Source organism: Eurosta solidaginis, chromosome 2 (genome assembly GCF_040869045.1).
Source record: "Eurosta solidaginis isolate ZX-2024a chromosome 2, ASM4086904v1, whole genome shotgun sequence".
Classification (NCBI taxonomy): domain Eukaryota; kingdom Metazoa; phylum Arthropoda; class Insecta; order Diptera; family Tephritidae; genus Eurosta; species Eurosta solidaginis.
This window is the reverse complement of record NC_090320.1, coordinates 178,922,240-178,936,710: the sequence shown is the minus strand read 5'-3', so window position 1 is coordinate 178,936,710 and position 14,471 is coordinate 178,922,240.

Here is a 14,471-nt window from a genome sequence, read left to right as displayed (position 1 = left end):
AATTGCGCAAAGTTTCTCATCTGAACAATCGGTTGTATGAGATATATACTATATATACCACCGGTCTCTATGAATTTTTCAGACAACAATATATGCTATACACGTAAGCATTTGGTGAAATTTGAACATATCTAAACGATGTTTAAGATAAATATAAAATAAAAAATAGGTAGGTACTCTGTGTGAGGATGCAAAGCTTCTTGTGGTCTGCATGTAAAAACTATGACTACGAATCACGTACTACAAAAATATATGACGTAAACGTTACTATTTGATGAAATTTGATGAATTTTGAAGCTTCTAGCCGTAAAAAAGGGGCAAAAATTACAGTTTATATGAAGTATATAATATATACCACCGATCTCTATGATTTTTTCAGACAACATGTAACGAAGCTTTTCCTTGCCCCGGTGCTTCTTCAGTAACTGCTGGGGTATACTCGCCGTTTCCAAGGTTCGTTTACAATGAATTTGTATTTCGGGGCACCTTGCAAATCGTTTTCATATAAATTCACTTTATTCGTAAATGCCCTAAACTATAATATAAAATGTATAAAATGTGTATCTATAATTCACTTAATTTCATTGCTTGCTTTATAATTCGTGATTAGTGGTGGGCTAACGGTCCTCGTGTGCCGTTAGGACGCCTTGCTGGTCGTCGCCTGGGTGTGTGTAAATGTATCTCAATGACGCCTTGCGTCGGCGTGTTTCTCTTACGGTTAGCGATTGCGCTGTCTCTGCTGCGGCTTACGTCGGTGCGTCTACGTGAGTGTAACTCTGGTATGGTTGCTGTCGTATATTTGCGTGACTGCTGTGGTCAACGTCGTATGTTAGAGTAACTCTGCTGCGGCCCACGTCGTGTGTTAGCGTATCTCTGCTGCGGCCAACGTCGTATGTTAACGTATCTCTGCTGCGGCCAACGTCATGTGTTAGCGTATCTCTCCTGCGGCCAACGTCGTATGTTAGCGTATCTCTGCTATGGACAACGTCGTATGCTCGTGTAGCTCTGCTGCGGCCAACGTCGTATGCTTGCGTGACTCTGCCGTGGCCAACGCCGTATGTTGGCGTAGCTCTGCTGTGGCCAACGTCGTATGCTTGCGTGAATCTGCTGTGGCCAACGTCGTATGTTTGCGTATCGCTGCTGTGGCCAGCGTCGTATGCTCGTATAATTCTGCTGCGGCCAATGTCATATGCTAGCGTAGCGCTGCTGTTTCTGCCGAGGCTTACGGCGGTGGTGCGCGGGCTCGCATCGTTGTGGGCCTTTGCTTTGCAGGGAGCGAGCGTGGTCTAAGGCGTTGTAGAGCTGTCAAAACCAGCTTACCCACAATCCTCAGTCCACGGCTTTCTCCTATGAAGGGAACTGTCTTGCGATGGTCAAAACCGATACGCCTTTCAGATGCCCTCCAATTGCTGCTCGGGTAACAATCACAACTTCGCGTTCCGTTAGGTAGATTCCGTTAGCCTCGGTACAGTCACGTTGTGGCGTTTCACTTCAATTCACTGCTACTGCTGTGCTGCTGTGTCGCTCCTTTTATGGCTGTTGTGTTTGGTGTTGCTAGCTCAAATGGTTGCGTTGCCATAGTCATCGTGTTGCTGTTGAATTTTGCGAGCGCTCGTTGTGTTGCTGAGATTTGTTGGTTGGCCGTGTTGCTGTTAAATGTTGCGACCGCTCGTTGTGTTGCTGAGATTTGATGGTTGATCGTGTTGCTAGAGCCTTTTGTGGCCACTTGTTGTGTTAATGTCGTGTCAAATATGTTTTGGGGTCGTTTTGTGTGGGCCAAATTAATGAGGATTTATTTGATCCTCACACTCCCCCCCCCCCCCCCCCCCCCCCCCAACTTCAGAAATTTAGCCCTCGGTGCCCAGTATTCGTATGCGGGCCCTGCCTTTTACCACCGTGACGATGTATTCCCGTGTGCGAAAATTTACGCGGGAGCGTCCTTTGCCTTCGGCGATGGGTCGGAAAATGTCTCGCACGCTTTCTGCAATTTTCGGGAATTGGTTTAGCGTTGGTCCATCCGCGTCGTGGGACTCGATTATCACCTCTTGGTGGCCTGCTGTTGTTTGTTGTGGCTCTGTTTCGGCGTCTGGTGCTTGCTTATCCTCCCATCCTTGATATTAATTTGATTATTTTTCCTGAATTTATTTTAATTTCCCGCGATGGTCTCTGCTGCATGATATGGCTTTAGCTCCCCAATATTAACCGTTTTCTCCTTCCCGCCGTTGGTTTTTCGTACTTTGAGTATCACCGGCCTTGGAGAGATGGTGTTCCTTTGCGAGCACTAGTTCACCGACTACGGGGGTCCATTTTCTCCGCCGTAAATTGTAGTGCCGTGCTTGATCTGCCGCCGCTCGTTCCATGTTCTGCCTCACTATTCTGAATGCCTCTTGCATTCTGTCAGATTCCTCTTCTACCGTTGTGGTAGCTGTGCCCGTCCCCAGGTTGACCTCGTCAAACAATGCCCCTGGTAGTCGCGGTTCCCGTCCTTGTACGAGGAAGGCTGGACTGTATCCTGTGGACGCGGTCACACTGGTGTTGATGGCCAGCTCGATTTCTGGGAGACGGTCGTCCCATCTGTTGTGCTGTGATCTGGTGAGTTGTGCTATGATTCTCTTGATTGTCCTGTTCGCCCGTTCCGTCGGGTTTTCTTGCGGGTTGTAGGGCGCCGTGAATTGTTGTCGTATCCCCATTTCCCTGAGGTAACGCTGCCACATTGTGCTGGTGAACTGGACGCCGTTGTCCGATATCAGTATCTTGGGAGCACCAAATCTTGCGAGGATGCGTTCTCTGAACGCACGGCGTAGGCCTTCTGCTGTCGCACGCCTCATGGGGACCAGTTCCACCCATTTGCTGAAGCGGTCGAAAAATACTAGTAGCATCGTGTTCCCGTGTGTGGATCGTGGGAGTGGTCCAACGAAATCGACGCATACCGTGGCGAATGGTTCTTGGGCCACTTGTGTGAGCATCTTTCCGGCCGGCTTTTGCTGTGTTTCCTTGTACTTCTGGCAAGACTCGCACTGTCGTATGTATCGACTGATGTCCCGAAACATGCCGGGCCAGTAGTACCGGTTGGCAATCCGCGCTACTGTCCGGCGGATGCCCATGTGTTCAGCGCTTGGTATATTGTGATTTTCTTCTAATACTCGTTGTCGCAGTGGTGTGGGTACACAAAGTTTCCAAGGTACCGCTTCCTCATCTTGTGACCGGCAGGGAATATGGCGGTACAGTTGTCCGTCTTGTATCATGTAGTCAGAATATTTCTCGGGGTTAGTGCGCACTTCATTCACGCGCTTGTGCCACCACTTGCATGGTCGCTCTGTTGTCGTTGCCAGTCGTAGGGTCTCCAGTGGCTGTCGTGATAGTGCATCCGCTACCAGGTTCAGCTTTCCTTTCCTGTACTCTATGTCGAAGGTGTGCTGCTGAAGTTCCAAGGCCCATCGTGCTATACGGCCGGAGGGGCTTTCGATGGAGTTTAGCCACTTTAGAGACATATGGTCCGTGATTACCCTGAATCGGTACCCTTCCAAGTATGGCCTCATCTTGCGTATTCCCCAGACGATCGCGAGGCATTCCTTCTCGGTAGGCGAGTAGTTGGTTTCCGCCTTGTTGAGTTTCCTGCTGGCGTAGGCGATCACGCGTTCCCCGCCTTCCAAATCCTGTGTCAATACGGCGCCTAGCCCGAAATTGCTTGCGTCCGTTTGCAAGGTGAAGGTCTTGGTGAAGTCCGGACAGGCAAGTATCGGTGCTTCCGTTAGTTTTTGCTTTAAGACCTCGAAGGCTTCCTGTTGTTCGGCTCCCCACTTCCAGTGTTTGCCCTTTTTCAGCAGAGTTGTGAGTGGCTGGCTGATCGTCGCGAAGTCGGGCACGAATCGTCGGTACCAAGATGCTATACCGAGATATTGACGCACCTCTTTCGCGTTCGTTGGTGGTTTCAGGTCTTTGATGGCTGCAACTTTCTCGGGGTCGGTGTAAATTCCCCTGTCGCTTACTACGTGTCCTAGGTATCGAATATCTTTCTTGAAAAACACGCATTTCTCCGGATTTATTCTGAGGTTGGCGCGCTGTAGTCGTAGCATCACTTCTTTCAGGTTGCGAATGTGCTCCTCCAAGGTGGATCCTATGATGATTATGTCATCGAGGTAAGCGAAAGCGTAGGGTTCCATCTCCGGTCCAATAACCTAATCTAGTGCTCTTTGAAACGTTGCAGGTGCGGAGTGTAGGCCGAAAGGCATAACGCGCCACTGGAATAATCCGCGTCCCGGTACTGTGAAAGCTGTGTAGGGCCGGCTCTTGGGCTCCAGTGGTATTTGCCAGTAGCCGTTCTTTAAGTCCAAGCTGCTGATGTACTTCGCTCGTCGTAGTTTGTCCAGGATGTGTTGTATTCTGGGTAAGGGGTATGCGTCGGGTACGGATCGGGCGTTGAGCTGCCGATAGTCCACGCATAACCTCCACTTCCCGTTTTTCTTCTTGGCCAGTGCGATCGGTGCGCTGTGTGGGCTACAAGATGGCTCGATGCATCCTTTCTGGAGCAATTCGTCAACTTCGCTGTTGATGATTGTCTGCATGGCTGGGTTGCGTGGGAAGTAACGTTGCTTGATGGGGCGTTCGTCCGTCAGGACAATCTTGTGCTCGGCTATTGTCGTCACTCCACTCATGCTCTCGAATTTTCGGAGTTCCTTTGCCAGAAAACCGCGCACTCGTTCCGCTTCTTCTTGTATGTCATCGTCGTTGTTTTGCATAATGCCGTCGTGCTTGAAGTTACTACTGCTCGGTACTGTTACACTCTGAATGGTTCCAGATGGGGCTCCAGGGGTGTCGTACCTGGCGTTACCCTTTCTCGTTCGTGTTATACTCTGATTAGTCCCCGGGGTGTCGTACCTGGCGATATCCGTTCTTGATGCTGTTGAATTTTGAATAGTCCCAGGGCTGTCGTACCTGGCGATATCCGTTCTTGCTGATGGTGTACTTTGAATAGTCCCAGGGCTGTCGTACCTGGCGATATCCTTTCTTGATGACATTGAACTTGGAATAGCCCCAGGGCTGTCGTACCTGGCGATATCCGTTCTGGCTGATGGTGTACTTTGAATAGTTTCTGGTGCGGCTCCAGGATGCGGTGTGTGCTGGGCAAGGGGTCTGGTTAGCACGAGGTGGCCTTCTACACATGATATGGTGGCTCCCATGCTTCCTAGCATGACGTGCAAACCTGTGTGGAGTGACGCTTCTCCGAGGCATACCTCAGTCCTTATGGCGTCAAAGATGGTAGTGCTAGTCCCGTTTGCCATCGTTATTTTGATGGCCACTCTCACCATTTCTCCGCTTCCCGAGTTCACCACACGTTCTGCTAAGCTGCTCGAGACGAAACTTCTTGATGCCCTGTGTCGATGACCGCCTCGGCTGATTCCGCGCCGAGCTTGGCTACGGCGTAGAGGCGACCATGCTCTTGGTACATTGTTACTGCCGTTTCAGCGCTGGGTTCCTTGGGTATCGTTACTGCCGTTTCGGCGCTAAGTCCCTTGGGCTCACGGCGCCTTCTTATTCGTGGAGCCCTCTGTCGTTTCCCTGACGTCGGCGGCAGCATTCGATGGTTCGTATATCGTTGCGGCCACATTCCCAGCAAAAAATTTTCTGTTGGTTTCGGCACCTATTGGTGTCATGTCCTCGTTCGCCGCATCTCCTGCATACGCCGTTGGGGTCGTATTTCTGATTGCCTGGAGGCGTGCGGTTCGTTAGGCTCTGTGGTGGTGGTGGTTGTGTTGCAGATTTTGATGGTGACACCCGGGTTGTGTCACTGGCGATGTGACGCGTAACTTCGCGGTGATGTCCGCCTGATGATCTTCGATAGTCCTCGCGTATGTTCTCGTATTCTTCGGCAAGTGTCAAGAGCTCTGCGAGATTAGTGTGGTCCCTCCGACGGATGTAATGTTGGTAATCGGGGTGGCTGTTACGGAAGATTCGTTCCAGCCGCTGTTCGCTGGTGTACCCTGCGTGTCTCATCAAGCTCTGGATTCCTAGTACGTAGTCCTTATACCTCTCCTTGTTGTGCTGCCTTCGTTGGAGTATGTCGTCGTCGAGCCGCTCGAAGTACCTGGCTGGTAGGAAGAAACGTAAAAAATCCTTTTTGAAGCTTGTCCACTCTCCCCAGTGCGCATTGTTATTGCGGTACCATTGTAGCGCGGCGCCTCCTAGTAGCTCGGGCATGGTTTTTGGCAGGAGGTCCACGTTTAGCGCGTATACTTCGGCTAACTCCTCTAACCGTTCGATGAACGCTAACGGGTCCCGTCCCCCTTCATACTTTACGGACCACTTTCTTACCTGGTCGATGATGGGCGCGAACACCACGGTCGGTGCTTGAGTAACCTGGCATGTATAGTTCATGGCTGGTGCCGTCATTCCCGCTGGTAAGTACGTTTGCGTGGGTTGATATGTGCCGGTTGATGGTGCCGTAATTTCTGATGGTACGTGCTGTTGTGTGGGTACTGTACTCCTGGGAGGAAACGCGAATTGAGTTTGTTCTACTGTTGTAACGGCGACCTTCGGTGTGCATCCTCCGTTCGACGGGGTCGGTGTCTTAACCTCATTTACGTCGCTCATGTGCGTAGTTTCCTTGTAGGTGGCTTGTAGGGGTAAAAATTTTTCGTGGATTTCCGAGTCCGTATTTGCCTTTGAGGCCAGTGCTGCTATGTGCTTTCGGATTTCTCGGGTGGTACCTGTCTGCTCAATACCCAATTCCTGTGTGATGGATATCAGCTGCTCCTTTGAAATTGTGTCTAACCACGCGGTATCGATCTGGTCGACCATTTTGTGGTTAGGTTTCTCGTCAGGAATGTTCCTTCTGACATGGTAACGATTTGCAGGGTCCCTGCTCGGGCGCCAATTGTAACGAAGCTTTTCCTTGCCCCGGTGCTTCTTCAGTAACTGCTGGGGTATACTCGCCGTGTCCAAGGTTCGTTTACAATGAATTTGTATTTCGGGGCACCTTGCAAATCGTTTTCATATAAATTCACTTTATTGGTAAATTCCCTAAACTATAATATAAAATGTATAAAATGTGTATCTATAATTCACTTAATTTCATTGCTTGCTTTATAGTTCGTGATTAGTGGTGGGCTAACGGTCCTCGTGTGCCGTTAGGACGCCTTGCTGGTCGTCGCCTGGGTGTGTGTAAATGTATCTCAATGACGCCTTGCGTCGGCGTGTTTCTCTTACGGTTAGCGATTGCGCTGTCTCTGCTGCGGCTTACGTCGGTGCGTCTGCGTGAGTGTAACTCTGGTATGGTTGCTGTCGTATATTTGCGTGACTCGGCTGTGGTCAACGTCGTATGTTAGCGTATCTCTGCTGCGGCTCACGTCGTGTGTTAGCGTATCTCTGCTGCGGCGAACGTCGTATGTTAACGTATCTCTGCTGCGGCCAACGTCGTGTGTTAGCGTATCTCTCCTGCGGCCAACGTCGTATGTTAGCGTATCTCTGCTGTGGACAACGTCGTATGCTCGTGTAGCTCTGCTGCGGCCAACGTCGTATGCTTGCGTGACTCTGCCGTGGCCAACGTCGTATGTTGGCGTAGCTCTGCTGTGACCAACGTCGTATGCTTGCGTGAATCTGCTGTGGCCAACGTCGTATGTTTGCGTATCGCTGCTGCGGCCAGCGTCGTATGCTCGTATAATTCTGCTGCGGCCAACGTCGTATGCTAGCGTAGCGCTGCTGTTTCTGCCGAGGCTTAGGCGGTGGTGCGCGGGCTCGCGTCGTTGTGGGCCTTTGCTTCGCAGGGATCGAGCGTGGTCTAAGGCGTTGTAGAGCGGTCAAAACCAGCTTACCCACAATCCTCAGCCCACGGCTTTCTCCTATGAAGGGAACTGTCTTGCGATGGTCAAAACCGATACGCCTTTCAGATGCCCTCCAATTGCTGCTCGGGTAACAATAACAACTTCGCGTTCCGTTAGGTGGATTCCGTTAGCCTCGGTACAGTCACGTTGTGGCGTTTCACTTCAATTCACTGCTACTGCGGATGCCGACGTACTTCTGCCACGGTTAACGTTTGGATGAGCGCGAGATCACGATGCTGTGGAGGACGTTTGCTTACGAGAGAGCAAGCGTTGGCTTAAGCGTTGTAGAGCGGTCAAAACCAGCTTACCCACAATTCTTAGTCCACGCCTTTCTCCTATGAACCGCACTGGCTTGCTAATGATCAAAACCAATATGCCTTCCAGAGCCCTCCAATAGTAGCTCCGGTCGCAACCACAACCGCGTACTGACTCCCTGCTGTGCTGCTGTGTCGCTCCTTTTATGGCTGTTGTGTTTGGTGTTGCTAGCTCAAATGGTTGCGTTGCCATAGTAACCGTGTTGCTGTTGAATGTTGCGAGCGCTCGTTGTGTTGCTGAGATTTGTTGGTTGGCCGTGTTGCTGTTAAATGTTGCGACCGCTCGTTGTGTTGCTGAGACTTGTTGGTTGATCGTGTTGCTGGAGCCTTTTGTGGCCACTTGTTGTGTTAATGTCGTGTCAAATATGTTGTGGGGTCGTTTTGTATGGGCCAAATTAATGAGGATTTATTTGGTCCTCACAAACAATATATGCTATACACGTAAGCATTTGGTGAAATTTGAAGCTTATAGCTGTTAAAATGGGGCCGAAATCGCAAAAAAAAAAATATATATATATACCATATATGGTATTCCATCCCATTTCGACCAATTTTGAACCCGACCCCTTTAGAATTGGCTGAAAGTTTTTCTTCTTTTTCTAGCTTACGAAAGACGTTTTTCAGAAGTTTTTCAAATTTTTTCATCCAACTCAAAAAAAGTTATGAATTTAAAAAAAAAACACCGTTTTTGTTTTCAAAATGCTATAACTTTTTCAAAAATTGACCGTTTGGGATCTTTTTTTAAAATTTGTTTTTAAATGTACTTTTCGGAAAAAATTCAAAAAAATTTTAAAAGTCTTTTTTATGTAATTTTTCAGTTTTTCGAGATTTTTCGAATTTCGCCCTTTTTTTTCTTTTTTTCTTATAAAAAACTTCAATCAATTCTGCAATCATCCCCACTAATCCCGGAGTGGGCCGAGAATTTTTTTTTTTATTTAATTGAAAAAAAAACTTTAATATTTTTTTTTGTATTTTTTCCGAAAAGTACATTTAAAAAAATATTAAAAAAAAAAATAATGATCCCAAACGGTCAATTTTTGAAAAAGTTATAGCATTTTGAAAAAACACCGTTTTCCAACTAAAAATAAGTTTTAAATATTTTGAAAAAAAACGGGGGTATGGTATGGGGTATCCCATCCCATTTCGACCAATTTTGAACCCGATCCCTTTAGAATTGGCTGAAAGTTTTTCTTCTTTTTCTAGCTTACGAAAGACGTTTTTCAGAATTTTTTCAAATTTTTTCATCCAACTCAAAAAAAGTTATGAATTTAAAAAAAAAACACCGTTTTTGTTTTCAAAATGCTATAACTTTTTCAAAAATTGACCGTTTGGGATCTTTTTTTTTTTAATTTTGTTTTTAAATGTACTTTTCGGAAAAAATACAAAAAAATTTTTAGTTTTTTTTCTCAATTAAATAAAAAAAAAATTATCGGCCCACTCCGGGATTAGTGGGGTTGATTGCAGAATTGATTGAAGTTTTTTATGAGACAAAAAAAAAAAATGGCGAAATTCAAAAAATCTCGAAGAACTGAAAAATTACAAAAAAAAAACTTTACAAATTTTTTTGTATCTTTTCCGAAAAGTACATTTAAAAACAAATTAAAAAAAAAAGGTCCCAAACGGTCAATTTTTGAAAAAGTTATAGCATTTTGAAAAAAACACCGTTTTTGTTTTTTAAATTCATAACTTTTTTTCAGTTGGATGAAAAAATTTGAAAAACTTCTGAAAAACGTCTTTCGTAAGCTAGAAAAAGAAGAAAAATTTTCAGTCAATTCTAAAGGGGTCGGGTTCAAAATTGGTCGAAATGGGATGGAATAGCCATATATACTATATATACCATCATATATATATTACATATATCACCGATCTCTATGATTTTTGGACACAACAATATATACTATATACGTAAGCAATCGGTGAAATTTGAAGTTTATACCTGTTAAAATGGGGTAGAAATTGCGAAAAGTTTCTTATTGCTATATATACAACCGCCCTCTATGATTTTTTCAGACAACATTATATACTAAATTCGTAAGCACTTGGTGAAATTTGAAGCTTCTAGCGGTTAAAATGCGGCTAAAATTTCGAAAATATATATATATGTATATATATATATACTATATATACATCCATATATGTATATACTATATATATATCTTTATGATTTTTTCAGACAACAATATATGCTATATACGTAAGCATTCGTTGAAATTTGAAGCCTCTAGCTCTTAAAATAGGGCAGTAATTACGAAAAGTTTCTTATCTGAACAATCGTTTGTGGGGGATATATACTATACATACGACCGATCTCATCAATTTTTTCAGGCAACAATACGTGCAATATACGAAATTATATGGTGAAGTTTGAAGCTTCAGTCTGTTAAATTGAGTAAGATATGACAAAAATCCTATTTTTCTGAAAAAGCGGTTGTATGGAGGATATATGCTATAGTGGTCCGATCCGGCCGGTTCCAACAAATATCTAATCGGACACCCAAATACACCCGCTCACCAAATTTTATCAAGATGTCTCAAAAATTGAGCGACTAGTTTGCATACAAACAGACAGACGGACAGACGGATATGGCTAAATCAACTCAGCCCTTCATCCTGATTATTTCGGTATACTTAATGGTGGGTCTATCTATTTTTCTTTAAGGACTTACAATTTTGGGTTTCGTGACGAAATTAATAAACCATTCCATTTTCATGAAAGGTATAAAAAGCGCATCAAAATCCGTTGCGTATTTTTAAAGGTTTAAAAGATGATTTCTTTGTGGGAATATAGGTATTTAGTAGGGTTAATTAAATTTAAAGCTTAATTTCAATGGTAAATGGAGGGTTGAAAATGGCCTTGCTGCGTTGCAAATACTATACGCGGTCTAAGTTGCAGATAAGACGAGAAGAAAAATATAGTATGTGTGGCGCACCTGTTAGGCACTTGTTTGAAGCTGCAAGTGTTTCAATTTCGAGTCTCAATAAAGCCTTTTTTTATTGTTTTTTTTTTTTTTGATGGAAAATCCCATTAAAATATCGAATTATGAATTTTAGACAAGCAAAAGCCGAAATGTCGATGTCAGTTTGCTTATTATATTTGTTAATTATATTTATTTCTGTAATTTGAAATAATATTTCAAGTATACCGTTTTATAGCCCTCTTAATTCTGCCCTGACAAAGTGCAAATGTCAAGTTCATAGAACTTGGCAATTTTTTCCCTTTTTGACTATTTTGCGTTTCAAATCTTTGATTACCTTATTCCGACCTTATTAATTCTCTGTTCTGACCTTATCAACTGACCATGCATAATTTCAAATACATTGCGCTTGCAAGTGCGAACGACCTCAAAAATATTTCGCTTTTACTATTTTGTTTGTTGGTCAGGTGAAGGCGGCGAGGAAAAAGAAGATTTTTTTCTCCTCATTCGAAACTTCGAAATATAGGGAAGAAATGGAAATATGAATTTTTGTATGGCAAAGCCTCATGCATAAAGGAAGGGCATATGTGCTTACGAAAGCCAAAAAACTATTTTCATACATTTCACACACGCGCCAATTTTTATGAGTGCCTGGGGGTCGATTCCGGTTGAGCGTTATTGCGAAGTGAAAAAAAATTTATAACTTTGGTTTTCACTTACTGTTTTCATTTTTATACTCAGCTGAGCAGAGCTCACAGAGTATATTAACTTTGTTCGCATAACGGTAATCCGTAACGGCATAAACTAATCGAGATAGATATAGACTTCTATATATCAAAATGATCTGGGTGAAAAAAGAAATACATTTAGCCATGTCCGTCCGTCCGTCTGTCCGTCCGTCTTTAAACACGATAACTTGAGAATTTTGAGGTATCTTGATGAAACTTGGTACGTAGGTTCCTGGGCGATAATCTCAGATCGCTATTTAAAATGAACAAAATCGGACTACAACCACGCCCACTTTTTCGATATCGAAAATTTCGAAAAACCGAAAAAATGCGATAATTCATTACCAAAGACGGATAAAGCGATGAAACTTTGTGGGTGCGTTGAGCTTATGACGCAAAATGGAAAATTAGAAAAATGTTGGACAATGGGCGTGGCACCGCCCACTTTTAAAAGAAGGTAATTTAAAGTTTTGCAAGCTATAATTTGGAAGTCGTTGAAGATATCATGATGATATTTGTTAGGCACGTTACTCCTATTACTATATGTATGCTAAATAAAAATTAGCGAAATCGGATGACGAACACGTCTACTTTAAAAAAAAATTTTTTTTTAAGTCAAATTTTAACAACAAATTTAATATCTTTACAGTATAAAAGTAAATTATGTCGACATATGACCACGCCCACTTTTCCGATATCGACAATTACGAAAAATGAAAAAAATGCCATAATTCTGTACCTAATATGAAAAAAGAGATGGAACATGGTAATTGGATTGGTTTATTGACGCAAAATATAACTTTAAAAAAACTTTGTAAAAGGGGCGTGACACCTACCATATTAAGTAGAAATGGTTCTGCAGGGCGAAATCAAAAGCCCTTGGAATCTTGGCAGGAATACTGTTCGTGGTATGACATATATAATTAAATTAGCGGTACCCGACAGAAGATGTTCTGGGTCACCCTGGTCCACATTTTGGTCGATATCTCGAAAACGCCTTCACATGTACAACTAAGGGCTACTCCCTTTTAAAACCCTCATTAGTGCTTTTAATTTGATACCCATATCGTACAAACACATTCTAGAGTCACCCCTGGTCCACCCTTATTGCGATATCCCGAAAAGGCATTCACCTATAGAACTAAGGCCCACTACGTTTTAAGTAATCATTAACACCTTTCATTTGATACACATGCCATACAAACACATTCCAGGGTTACCCTAGGTTCATTTTGCTAAATTGTGATTTTCCCTTATTTTGTCTCCAAAGCTCTCAGCTTAGTATGTAATGTTCGGTTACACCCGAACTTAGCCTTCCTTACTTGTTTCACTTCACTGTGTTCGAAAATGCGATTCTTATAACTGCTGTGAAAACTGTTAGCTGAATAACATTTGAATTTATGATGAGTGAAGTTTTCTTTGCTGAATAATAAATTATGACAGTTTTCTTTTGTTGGGTAAAACCAAGGCAAATTCAACAAGGTAGAATTGACAGCTGAAATATTTTGTTTTTGTAAGAGTTTTTCCTTCATAAATTTGTAAGCAAGCGTATTAACCCTTTGCGGCCCAAGTACAGTATTTGGACACATACTAAACAAGCGTATTAACCCTTTGCGGCCCAAGCACAGTATTGGGACACATACAATTGTCTTGTTAAAAAATTATATCGCATATGCTGAAGCCGCAAAATGACCAAACCGGGAAGATTCTTGGCCAAACACTAATTTAAACTAAACAAGTAGGGAAGGCTAAGTTCGGGTGTAACCGAACATTACATACTCAGTTGAGAGCTGTGGAGAAAAAGTAAGGGAAATCGCCATGTTGTAAAAGGAACCTAGGGTAACCCTGGAATGTGTTTGTATGACATGTGTTATCAAAGAGTATTTTAAGAGGAAGTGGGCTATAGATCTATAGATGGACGCCATTTAGGGATATCGCCATAAAGGTGGACCAGGCCTGACTCGAGAATTTGTTTGTACGATATGGGTATCAAATTAAATGTGTTAATGATAATTTTAAAAGGGAGTGTGCCTAAATTCTATAGGTGGACGTCTTTTCGAGATATCGCCATAAAGGTGGACCAGGGGTGACTCTAGAATTTATTTTGTACGATATGGGTATCAAATAAAAGGTATTAATGAGTATTTTAAAAGAGCGTGGGCCTAAGTTCTATAGATGTACGCCTTTTCGAGATATCGCCATAAAGATGAACCAGGGGTGACTCTAGAATTTGTTTGTACGATATGAGTATCAAATGAAAGGTGTTAATGAGTATTTTAAGAGGGCGTGGGCCTTAGTTCTATATGTGGACGCCTTTTCGAGATATCGCCATAAACGTGGACCAGGGGTGACTCTAGAATTTGTTGTACTATATGGGTATCAAAAGAAAGGTGTTAATGAGTATTTTAAAAGGGAGTGGGCCTAAGTTCTATAGGTGGACGCATTTCGGAATATCGTTATAAAAGTGGACCTGGGTTGACTCTAGAATGCGTTTGTACAATATGGGTGTCAAACGAAAAGTGTAATAAGTGTTTTAAAAGGGAGTGTGCCTTTGTTCTACGGGTGGACGCCTTTTCGGGATATCGCCATAAACGTGGACCAGGGGTGACTCTAGAATGCGTTTGTACAATATGGGTATCAAATGAAAGGTGCTAATGAGTATTTTAAAAGGATGTGGGCCTTAGTTCTATAGGT